Below are 12,817 nucleotides of genomic sequence, written 5' to 3'. Positions count from 1 at the left end.
TCTGAGACTTGTATCAATGTGCTGTTTTTTTTATTCCCACCAGTATTTCTGACCCAGTTTTGCAGAGTTCCCTCCCACCCGTCCTCCAAGCTGTTCACATGGGAGTCTTTGCTTGTGGTGTTTGCCATTGTTTCAATCTTTTGGGGACTAAAAAAAAAAAAACTATTCCCCAGCCATTTCACATAGTTCGTTTTAAATCTTTGCGTATGGTGTTTGCCATTTTAAATCTTTAGAGGCATTTTTAATTAAAAACTAACGTGGCTTACGCTGAAGTGGAGGTTTGCAATGTTTTCACAGATTCAGGCTCCTTTCTTAGATGGATCATTGGTACTAAGTGAAAAGATCTTTTTCATTGTACCGATGGGGGTTAGGGGAGGTTGATTTAGAAAGACTGCTCCGTGACCGAACAGAGCAGTCTTTCTAAATCGAACTATCATACTTGTCAAACCCCTGCCGCACACGAGTGCGTGCAAGGACTGACGGGCGATGTGAGCCCTAGCGGATTTGTTGCAGGAGGCAGAGGTGGCAGGAGGCAGAGGTGAGTTTTGGACGGTGTGAGTGTATGTGGGTATGTGTGGTGAGGATGCGTGTGTTGATGAGGTGGTGGGTGGGGCCAGTATGTGATATTGCCACATTTTAAAGCCAATACAAAAACGGCCAAATAAAATTGGTCTTTTTTTGTGTTTTGGCTTTAAAATGCAGAAATATCACAGAACTGGATTGTTTCTTAGTGCCCAAAGAAGGTAGGAATCTCAAACGAAAAGCAGAAGGAGAGGTGGAAACAGACAAAGAAATGCAAAAACATGGAAATATGATGTTTCTTATTTGGACTTTGGGTTCACATGGGTCACAGTTGCTGGAGAAGTTAAGCTGCAGTGTATGGTTTGTGGCGCTGCATTAGCAAGCCTGAAGCAAACACAATTAAGCATTAGCAAGCCTGAAGCAAACACAATAAAGGCGCCGTTTGGAAACAAAAAATGCTGATTTAGCAAAAAGACCAGGCATTTCTTTGTATGGTAAAGGCATACAAAAGCAAAAAGACACTGTTAAAAATGTGGCTTCAGTACCTGCAAATGCTTTTGAACCTTCTTACCACATTATCTGGGCAAAAACAAAAACCTTTTACAGATGCTGAGAAAATATTTCTGCTAACGATTCTTGCTGTCTCGCCGTCAACCAGGTAATGCTTGGTGCAGCAGAGAAATGCAAAAGTATCTCTATATCTGACATGGTTCTATGTTATTTCATCCTCAGGCTTTAGAACGTCTGCCTTTTAAATGAGGAGAAAATAACAAAAATGTTAATCACATCTTTTTTTATGGGGGGTTCCCCCAAACCCTCCCTCCACCTATTTTTAACTATTCCCGACCCTCAACCCCTTATCTTCCTTTTCTCACCACCCCAAAATAATTACGTTTTTGTAATTTTTTTCCTCGTTTACAAGGAATACTTTTACTTTATAAAACCTGGCAATGAAAGGACGTTATACCATCTGACACCACAATTTTCTACAGCATCGCTGACCTGTCCTCTGATATCAGTACAGAATTGATATTGCACTTGGTTGCTTATAAGAGGTACTGCCATGGAAAATAAATATTGGAGGATTTCTTATTTTGTAAACCAATTCAGGGCAGAGCAACTGCATCTGTAGTCTTTGACATTGTTAACAACTTCCTAAGTTCCTAATGCATAAAGTGTGAGGCGTGTGTTGGTATTGCATGGATGGTGCTCCTTCAATGTGTGCTGCTAGAGCTGGGTTCAAAGCAAAAGTGTTGGTAGTAGGTCCACATACATTGTGGAGACACTGCATGATACACCGGGAAGCTTTGCCTGTGTGCAATATGGGGAATGGACTCTCAGAGGTGCTGACTTCTGTAGTAAAGATTGTACATTTTATTAAGATGCACCCCACAAGAGCCCGTCTGTTTGCCACATTATGTGCAGAAACTGGAGCTGAACATGATGCTTTGTTGTTTCACACGGACGTCAGTTGGCTCTCCAGTTGAAAGGTTTTAAGTCACGTTTAGGAACTCAGGAACTTTCTCCTGGATTTAGACCAGACGAAAGAAGAGACTCTGTGTGATTCACACTGGCTTCTACTGTTAGCTTACTATGGCAACATCTTTGAAAAGCTCAATTTTCTAAAGATCTCCCTGCAAGGCACAGAAACCACACCATTGGCTGTGAATGCAAAAATATTATCAGCATTCAAGAGGAAGCTGGAGAATTGGAGGAGGGGGGTTGATGTCTGCATTCCAATGCTTTCCATTATTAGCATATGCTCTTGAGGAAGACAGAGTTTGATCCTTCGTGTGTTCCTGAACTCATAGGAAACCATCTTGGAACCGGTTTCAAAGTACTTTCTAGGGGACAATTGTAACATCAATGACTGAGTGGTTCAGCCTTTCCTGGCAGACGTTAGGGGTCCACATCCCAATACACCTCCAGGAGGAACTAATGGAGCTTCAAAGTGACCTCCTACTGGAGAGCTAATTCAGAAAATTGTCTTTGGGTGGATTTTGGCAAAATGCAGAGTTTCCAACTTTATCCAAACATGCAGTCAATGTACTTTTACCTTTCAGCACCACGTACCTTTGCGGGATTGGATTCTCAGCACTTGGAGCCCTAAGGGCTAAATATCGGTCAGAGCTGGAAGAAAACCTGTGGTTGGTGAATCCAAACATTGAATCCAATAGTGACAGGCTTGCTGCTGAAAGGCAGGCCCCCCCTTTAGTTCTCTGTCCAACTTGCAAGGGACTGCATTGATAGTAATCTCAAAGTTGTTGTACTTGAATTGTTACATGTCAAACGTTACTGTAGGAAATAAATATCCAACACTACATTTAGTCACGTCCCCTGTAGCAAAACATTCAGAATGTTGTGTTTACAAATATTTGCCCTCTAATCTAATTTGAGTTATTGCACGCAATCATTTTGAAAGATTTTTGTGTTTGGCACCCACACCTCCGTTTGGGGCACCATTCTACACCAGCGGTCGATAACCGTTTGCAACCGATAAACATTTTGGAGCCCATGGGGCACAGTGTCAGGCTCACCAGGTGAATACTCTCCTTTCCCAACCTCCACCTCACCTGGGCCTTCTGAAGGGTTGTCCCTGGTTTCTGTGGTGGGTCTTCTCTTAGCTTTCTTGTCTTCGACAGGCGACTGCCTTTGGGATGTCTTCTTTTTCTTATCGCGTAAATAAGGCATGGCTCCCTCAGAGGCCACCTTGACAGCGAAGGAACACCCCGAGGAGCCAGACCTCCAGTGACAGGGAAAAAGCCGAAAAGGCACAAAAAACCCTGGTAGAATGTATTTCGTCTTTGAGATGGATAGTCCAGACTGTAGATAAATTGGAGTCTTTACTGAGCAACCTCCGGTTATGTAGCGGAGAACAGTATAAGGAAGCTTGGACTTCGATAGGAGTCTGAAAAGGGGAATACTAGGATCTTGGAGGAAAGAAAGGAGATATATACAGAAACAGTTCCCACTTACCGGGAGCTCGGGCAGAACCCAGGGAGTGAAGGCACCCAAGTCGAGATCGCGGATGCCTAAAATAAACAGCTCCGCAACCGCGAACAAGATGGGAGTGCCGCGGCGCTGTGAAATGAAAGGAAAAGTAGTGCCGCGGTCAGGGAAAGAAACTAGAAACAATACCGCTGAAACAAACTCAAGTAAGTGCGAAATACAGAACGAGCGGACAGGACAGAAAGAATGTAACGAAGGAAGGCAGAAACTAGAACACAGGCGAGAAGGGTGAGAAAAGAGGAAATGAAGGGCAGACTGAACGGAGGCAGGGGAAAACATTCGGCAGAAAAATGAAGCAAGGATAGCCAAAGGCTAAGCGGGAAACTCTGGGAAGAACTGTGGAAGGACGGTCCGTAGCTCGCAGCGTTGAAGAGTCTGAAGGAATACACAGATACAACACGCCGGAAAAGGGGCGTGGTTGTGTCTTATAGTCCAGAGACGCCATGTTGGGTGAGGACTAGACCAACAGTATACTAGTATCAGAGACGCCATGAGCTCCACAGCTTACATGGGCGAATCCTGACAGTATACCCCTTTCTCTTCGGGGGCCCTCCGGGCTTCCCTGGGTGGAGGCGGTGGAAACGTTGAATGAGCCTAGGGGCATGGAGATGACCTCTAGGTTCCCACGTTCTCTCTTCCGGAGAATAACCCTTCCAGTGTACCAGATATTGAAGTCTTCCCTTACGGTAGCGTGAGTCCACCAGATAAGCTACCTCATACTCCTCTTGAACAGGTGGGTGTAAAGGGTTTTTGCTAGACAGCCTTCGTGCATACGGGTCCGTCTGGTATTCTTTGAGCAAAGAGGTATGGAAGACTGGATGCACCCTTTGGAGTCTGTCCGGTAGTTTAAGTCTGTAAGCAAACGGGTTGATCTGTGAGAGAACAGGGAAAGGTCCTATATATCGTGGTGCAAATTTGCCAGCATGGACCCATTTTGGCAAAAACTTTGTAGACAACCAGACTAACTGGTTTGGCTTCCAGGTCGGACTACTAGTTCTCCTCCGGTCTGCCCACTTCTTGTGCATCTGTCTGCTGGACTCCAGCGCCCTTTTGGCAGTCTTCTGAACTTCTAGGAGTTCCACCAACAGGCTACCAATAGCTGGAGTCCTGGTGGAAGGCATACCTAACCATGGCAAGGGGTTTGGATGGTACCCGTAAGTACAGAGGAATGGGCTCATTCGGATGGATGTATGAAGAGCATTATTATAGGCGAATTCCGCCTGAGGGAGAAAGGATACCCATTCTTCTTGCTTATTAGAGCAAAAACATCTAAGGTACTGTTCAAGGGTGGAGTTTAGTCTCTCGGTCTGACCATTGCTCTGCCGATGGTAACCCGATGACAATGCTCTGTCGATGCCTAGCTGTTGGCATAAGGTGGTCCAGAATCTAGAGGTGTATTGGGATCCTCTGTCCGAGACTATAGTCCTAGGCAGGCCATGTAGTCTGACAATGTGCCTTAGGAATACCGCTGCCATCTCTGGAGCCGATGATAGATGGGGTAAGGCTGAAAAATGCGCCAGTTTGCTCAAGGAATCGATAGTTACCATGATGGTATTCATTCCCTTTGAGAGGGGCAGCTCCACGATAAAGTCTGTGGAGATATGTTCCCAAGCCTTTCCTGGTACCTTTGGCTGTTGTAGCAAGCCAATCGGTCTCCCTGTAGGATTCTTGCTACGGGCACACACCGGACACGAAGAGACGTATCTGTCTACGTCCTTGCGGAGAGTGGGCCACCAAAATTGTCGACATATGAGATCCCGCGTCTTGCGTATGCCAGGATGACCCGACAGCTGAGAGTCATGGCACCACTTGAGAATCTGGCTCTGCAGGGTCTTAGAAGGGATATAGAGAGCCTTCCCTAGGTAGTACAAACCGTTCTGGTCTTGAATGACTGATCGGGGCAGTGCTTCTTCCTCTTTATATTGCTCCATGAGTTCATGCAACAAAGGGATCACGGTGGACACTCCTAGTGCCTTAGAGAGCAGTAATTCATGACCCTGGACCTTGGTGGGTTCTTCACCTTGGCTCCGGGATAGGGCATCAGCAACATGATTTTCGGTACCAGGTATGTAGGTAAGACAAAAATCGAACTGTAAGAAATAATATGCCCAGCGGGCATGGCAGGAATTGGTGCATTCCATTTGTTGGAGTACCTTTAAATTCCTGTGGTCAGTGCGAATAAGGAACTTATGGTTTGCCCCTTGTAGTAAATGACGCCATTCTTGGCATGCCAGCTTCATGGCCAATAGTTCCTTTTCGAGGACTGAGTAGTTCTGCTCACTGCTAGACAACGTTCTTGAATAGTAGGCGACTGGATGTTCCAGTCCGTCCTCTGCCTCTTGTAATAGCACTGCTCCTACTGCTCCAGCTGAGGCATCGGTCTCAAGGACAAAGGGTCGGTTCTGATCTGGCTGGACTAGAATAGGGGCTGTAGAGAAATGTTCCTTTAAACACCGGAAGGCCTCCCTCTGTTCTTGATCAAATGAAAACTTGACGCCCTTCTTGAGCAGATGAGTGATGGGTTGTACTAGCTGGGAAAAATCTGGAATGAATTGTCTATAAAAGTTTGCCAACCCTAGGAATCTTTGTATCTCCTTGACATTTTGGGGTTCTTTCCAGTCTTGGATAGCATGTATCTTACTTGGGTCCATCTGTACTCCTGCCACAGAGAGAATAAAGTCCAGATAAGATACTGACCTGGCTTCAAAAGTACACTTCTCGGGCTTGACTAATAGTTGGTTGGCCTGTAAACGGGATAATACTTTCTTGACCTGATCCCTGTGTTCTGGAAGGCTGCGTGAGTACACCAAAATGTCATCCAAGTAAACCACTACTGACACAAACAACAGGTCTGAAAATATCCTGTCCATAAACCGCTGGAATATGGCGGGAGCGTTCACAAGCCCGAACGGCATCACCTTATAGTCGAAGAGACCTAAAGGTGTCCGAAAGGCAGTCTTCCACTCATCACCCTTACGGATCCTCAGAAGATGATAGGCTCCCCTGAGGTCCAATTTGGTATAGAACTGTGCTCCTTGAACTGCTTCCAGAACGTCCCTTATCAAGGGCATGGGGTAGCGGTCTCTAACCGTTACCTGATTTAGCCCCCGGTAATCTATGCAGGGTCTGAGTTCTGCTGAGTCCTTTTTAGGTATAAAGAACAGTGAAGCTCTGCAAGATGACCTGGATTCTTGGATCAGTCCGTTCTGGAGGTGAGCGTCTAGGTAGTCTCTTAAAGCCTTCTTTTCAGGCAAAGACAAAGGGTACATCCAACCAAACGGAACTTGAGAGGAAGGCTCGATGTTGATGGCGCAATCTTCTGACCTGTGGGGAGGAAGAACTCTTGGCAATATATCTTTGAAGACTTCAGCGTATTCCTGGTACTGAAGTGGGATAGAAGATACTGTCTTCTTTATTGGATTACTCATCACTTCTACTCCAATCTGGAGGTTAGGGACCTCCATGCAATGTACTTGACAATAATCCGAATCAAAACACACCTTGTTTGTGCACCAGTCAATTGAAGGGTTGTGCCTTCGAAGCCAGGGAATTCCGATGACCAACGGAAAGTGTGCCGCCTTAATCATATCAAATACCATGTCTTCTGTATGCTGTCCCATCTTCATCTGTAAGGGAACGGACTCCTTGACTATGGGCCCTGAGGACAGAGGAGTACCGTCCACTCCTTCCACTGGAATGGGTTTGTTCTTGAGGCGCTCGGGCACCTTGTTCTTCCTGGTCCAGTCTATGTCAAGAAAATTCCCTGCGGCCCCGCAGTCCAGCATGGCCAACACCTCGATGGGCTCAGGACTCGTTATCCAGAGTTGGACCTTGAAGACCATGAGTCTATTGTCTTCCCCCCTGTTATTGGTCTTGTAAAGAAGCAAGGGCTGTAACTGGTTCCCCCGACACCTCCCTTGCATAGGTTCGGCGGCTGGAGTTTTCCTTTCGCCGAGGAGGTACTTCTGGACAGTTGCGAAGTAGATGCTAGGACGAGCCACAGTACATACACAGTCCTGCTTCGCGGCGTCTTCTTCGTTCTTCTGGAGTTAAAGGCCCCCTGGTTGTTCCGATCTGCATGGGTTCATCCCTTCCGTTTTTTCTCGGGAAGGTTGGGAAAGAGGTGTGGTAGTCAGTGGACGAGGTCTTCTCCTTTCTCGTTGTCGTTCGTTAAGACGGAATTCAATCTGTAAGGCTATAGTAGTGAGTTCCTGAAAGGACGACGGGCGAGCAATCCGAGCCAGCTCGTCCTTGATATCCTCATGAAGGCCTCTCTGGAATAAAGTCTGTTTGGCAGAGTCCGGCCAGTCTGCCTTTGTGGCAAGCCGGATAAAACGGGATAAGTAGGTTTGGACATCTGTAGTGCCCTGTGTCACATCCAGAATGGCCTCAAAAGAAGTGTACAGGACCTCTGGCCAATCGAATCTCTCCTTGAACAATTGTGTGAAACGGTCGTAACCTTGTAGCGCAAGGTCATTGTTTGTGACCAACGGAGTGGCCCAAGCCAAGGCGTTACCAATCAGGTTAGCTATGATGAATCCCACTCTGGACCGGGCTGTCTGGTAGGCGTAGGGACGGAATGCGAAATACACCTGGTAGGTGTCCAAGAACTCCTTGAGACCTCCAGGATGCCATCATATTTCCCAAACGACAGGGCCATAGGGGGTAGATCTCCCCGGTCATCTCTTTGCAGGACTACCTGCTGTCTTAAAGTTATATTCTCTGCTTTCAATGCCTGTACTTCAACCGTAAGGTTCTGCATCGCCACCACCAACTCCTGATACTGCTCCAAGGACGCCATGGGGGTCTTTTGGCGTTGTATACTGTCAGGCTCACCAGGTGAATACTCTCCTTTCCCAACCTCCACCTCACCTGAGCCTTCTGAAGGGTTGTCCTTGGTTTCTGTGGTGGGTCTTCTCTTAGCTTTCTTGTCTTCGACAGGCGACTGCCTTTGGGAGGTCTTCTTTTTCTTATCGCGTAAATAAGGCCTGGCTCCCTCAGAGGCCACCTTGACAGGGAAGGAACACCTGTCCAAGGGGAACCCCGAGGAGCCAGACCTCCAGTGACAGGGAAAAATCCGAAAAGGCACAAAAAACCCTGGTAGGATGTATTTCGTCTTTGAGATGGATAGTCCAGACTGTAGATAAATTGGAGTCTTTACTGAGCAACCTCCGGTTATGTAGCGGAGAACAGTATAAGGAAGCTTGGACTTCGATAGGAGTCTGAAAAGGGGAATACTAGGATCTTGGAGGAAAGAAAGGAGATATATACAGAAACAGTTCCCACTTACCGGGAGCTCGGGCAGAACCCAGGGAGTGAAGGCACCCAAGTCGAGATCGCGGATGCCTAAAATAAACAGCTCCGCAACCGCGAACAAGATGGGAGTGCCGTGGCGCTGTGAAATGAAAGGAAAAGTAGTGCCGCGGTCAGGGAAAGAAACTAGAAACAATACCGCTGAAACAAACCCAAGTAAGTGCGAAATACAGAACGAGCGGACAGGACAGAATGAATGTAACAAAGGAAGGCAGAAACTAGAACACAGGCGAGAAGGGTGAGAAAAGAGGAAATGAAGGGCAGACTGAACGGAGGCAGGGGAACACACTCTGCAGAAAAATGAAGCAAGGATAGCCAAAGGCTAAGCGGAAAACTCTGGGAAGAACTGTGGAAGGACGGTCCGTAGCTCGCAGCGTTGAAGAGTCTGAAGGAATACACAGATACAACACGCCGGAAAAGGGGCATGGTTGTGTCTTATAGTCCAGAGACGCCATGTTGTGTGAGGACTAGACCAACAGTATACTAGTATCAGAGACGCCATGAGCTCCACAGCTTCCATGGGCGAATCCTGACACACAGTGCTTTTTCAATAAGTTTGTGACTTTCGCAGCATCTTCAATATTGCTTAATCCTGAAGCAGGGTGCCAAGTACGTTCTGAAGTGTGTGGCAGACTGAGCCGCTGTGTGGTACAGGGTGTGCTACGCCAGGTGTAATCTCAGGCTGGGGATGGTTGAAATGCCCTGATGAATACGCTCTTCCATTTTGCTTTCCTGCTTCCGGTGGCACAGGGTGCTTTGGACTTTACTTTACAAAAGCTCAAAATTAGATTTACTGTTGTGATTCTGCGCACATAGAATGGTTGCAGATATTGGCCATTCAAGCTCTTATTAACAAGGGATAGAAAAAGGCTCCTGTAACTAACTAACAGTGGACCGATGCCCCCATCTATTTATTTGCTTAACAATGCTTGCGGGGGCGCTGTGAGCAGCCAACGGAATGCAGACGTAGTTCGCTGCTGCTCCGTCTGGGCTGCCCGAAATCCTGCAAATATCCTACATTCCTATGAAGTGACCCAATAAAACTATTATCCTGCCGAAGCAGTACGGACCGACAACATCCTGATCATCCTGATCAAGTTTGGACGGAAATTTGTGTTAACGGCTGTGGCAACCCGGCATGGGAGAGAAGCAGACCGGGGGCGCCGCAGCGAACTGGGCCAGCTGGAGACTGTGGGAAGGATCCGGCTCGATGCGACTCCCGTGGCGCCATACCGGCATAATGGAGTGACAGTGTTGCCGGGAGAAGGAGGCACACACACCGGTGGACGGGGCGGCCGGAGTGGACCCTGCCCCGGAGTGTGCTCGGACGAGGCGGCGGACCCGTGGATCTCCCCTGGCCTGGCCCGCATAGGGGGCTGCGACGCGGCCGAAGTGCTGCGGTGGGCCCGGGAACGCTGCGGTGGATTGCAGTGGACCGCGACAAACCACGGGCGACAGCCCGGACCGACCTGTCAGGTGAGTGGTGAATGCAGGGGACCCGACAGGAGCAAGGACCCGGGATCAAGACGTAGGCGCCCGCGAGCGTCTGCTGAGATATTCAGGCATTCTGCGCAGGGTGGACATTGGCGGGGGGCGCGGGCTCCGAAACAGCCGAGTAACACTGAACCCGCAACATATTAAAAAGGGACAACCAGGGTTTTGCCCCTGCCAGAGGAATAGGTAGAGGATGAAGGACCATCAAAGGGGACTTTGCTGGTGCAGAGTGACTTTGTGCTAGAGATGGTTGAAGGAGTCAGAAAGGGATCCCAGGAAGCAGTTGCTATCACAGCAGTGCAACAGGAAGACATGGTTGCTTTGGATACACACGGAATTCCCTGCAGAAAGCCTAAACATCAATGAAACCTGGATTGGGAGAGGAAGGGGTGGGAACCCACTAAGAGGAGGGTGTGGCAGAGGTGTGCGGGGAGACTGGGGCATTATATAGAAGGATGGGCTTAGGTGGCAGCGCATGAGACTGCAGAACAACATATCGAGCAAACTGAGGTGGTCCCCCAGCAGATAACCCAGTTGGAACAGAATACTGAGGCTTCACATCTGCATGTCCATTTAAAGAGAAAAGGCAGGCAGAGCATCCCTTGTTATTTTGCTGGCTGAACTGGGGCCATCCCCACTCATGAATGTGTTCACCTTGTCTAGGATCGGTAATTATTTAAACTTTGAAGAGGAGACCGTTAAGAGGTGTAATGTATGTTGAAATGCAATCTATGCAATGAGCAAATCGAACAGGAAGAGAGAGCAGCACATGTCATTGCACAACCACGTTGGAGAGTGGCATGTTCCTGATTACAGGGTGCATACTTCAACTTTCATTGATTCCACATCATCTCCAGTGGTTCTGATGGCAGTGTGGTTGTGCCTGCGGGTTCATCTCAGAAGAAAACACCAAAATACTACTAGAGCCCCAGCACACGCAGCCCTCAGTCCACCAGCCTTCTGAGCCTCCCCAATCATCTCTGGACATATCGCCTGCAAAACAGGGCGGGAAGGCCTGTGCCCGAAAGCTTGAAACACGGCACACCGCAAGGCGGATAGGGGAAAAAGCCCACCATATTTAGGAATTCACGGAGGGCATTAAGGACTTTGTGAGACTAAAAGGCACCATGCGTGTGCCTGGGGGCCCCACCTCCACTGGCAGCAGTATAGTGCCCGCACAGACCCAGGACCGGGACAACCTGTGACACGCCGACTTCGCCCCCCCCTCCTGGACCCGTGGGTCGGTGATAGTTCCCTGCATGGGGCGACACATGCTCCGCAAAACCATGGCGCAGAATAAAATGGACGCAAATGACGCAAATACACTACGACCGTCTCGGCAAAGGTCTCTGCTACCAGCGGGCATGGAGTGAACGGCAATCCATCTGCTGAAACGGGCCAGGTTTTGTCCCTTACCGACATAATGGCGGCTATTGGAGACTTGAGGACATCCGTGGAAGCGAAAAGAGACGGGCTATCCTCGGAGGTGTCCTTCCTCCGCCAGGACCTGCGGAATCTGTCGAGTCGTGTCGGGGAAGCTGAGCGAAGAATCTCTGATGCTGAAGACGTGGCCAAAGAGGTGGAGGGGCGTCTTGCGCAGGTGGAGATAAAACTAGCCAATCTGGAGGTCAGGGCCGAGGACAGTGAGGGTCGCTCCAGGCGCAATAATCTCTGCATCCTTGGGCTACCGGAGCGAGAGGAGGGCACGGAGCTTTTCCTGGAGAAATGGCTCGCAGACCTTATGGCCCCCCAAAAGCTCTCCAAATTTTTCTCCATTGAGAGGGCGCACAGAGTCCCTACGGGCAGACCGGTGCCAGGGGCGCCGCCTCTGACGGTAATAGCCAAGTTGATGAATTTCCGAGACCGAGACACAATCCTTCACATGGTACGCTCAAAGGGCCCAATCAAATATAATGGGAATCGGATAGTCAGTCTTACGATTCAATTAAGAAAAAACTGGCAGCATTAAACATCAAATATGCGCTTTTTTTCCCTGCCACTTTGAAACTGTACTGTAAGAACTCAATCCAGGTGTTTCACAACCCTAAAGAGGCGTGGGATTGGCTCGAAACCCAGGTCCTGTCCTCCCGAGAGCCAGGGAGTGCGCAGCAAGAGTAGGGAACGGCTCCGTCATCCCGTCCCGGGGGCAGACACCTATGCCGAGCATGGACAGCATGGAAGATAATTCACCCGGAGAAAATAGAAAGCCATGAAAAGCGCTGAAGATCAAGCGGAGCCCCAAGGAGCTGAATGACTTCGGGGGAAGGGGCCTAAGGGTCTCCTAGCCCCTTCTTCTGGACCAAACAAGGGACGTCTAACTCATGGGACACATACATTCAAGCGGGCAGCCCAGGTTGGTTGGAGAGAGCAGTGATCCAACCCAGCGGGGAGCCCCCAGGATAAGTTTTCATGGTTCCTGGTTGTAAGTTCGGGCGACAGGTGCTTCCGGTTGTGGGGGAAGTACAGGGTGGGGGGAGTT

The 12,817-nt window shown here is 48.8% G+C and overlaps 1 long non-coding RNA gene across 2 annotated transcripts in view; it reads left to right on the top strand.

The window, feature by feature from the left end:
• Positions 1-12,817, top strand: part of LOC138568935 (uncharacterized) — a 352,395-nt gene that overhangs the window by 329,696 nt on the left and 9,882 nt on the right. The window lies entirely within an intron of this gene.

Source organism: Ambystoma mexicanum, chromosome 1p, assembly GCF_040938575.1.
Source record: "Ambystoma mexicanum isolate Mex_15411 chromosome 1p, UKY_AmexF1_1, whole genome shotgun sequence".
Lineage (NCBI taxonomy): Eukaryota > Metazoa > Chordata > Amphibia > Caudata > Ambystomatidae > Ambystoma > Ambystoma mexicanum.
The sequence above is the reverse complement of the archived record's forward strand: the minus strand, read 5'-3'. Positions and strand labels throughout refer to the sequence as shown.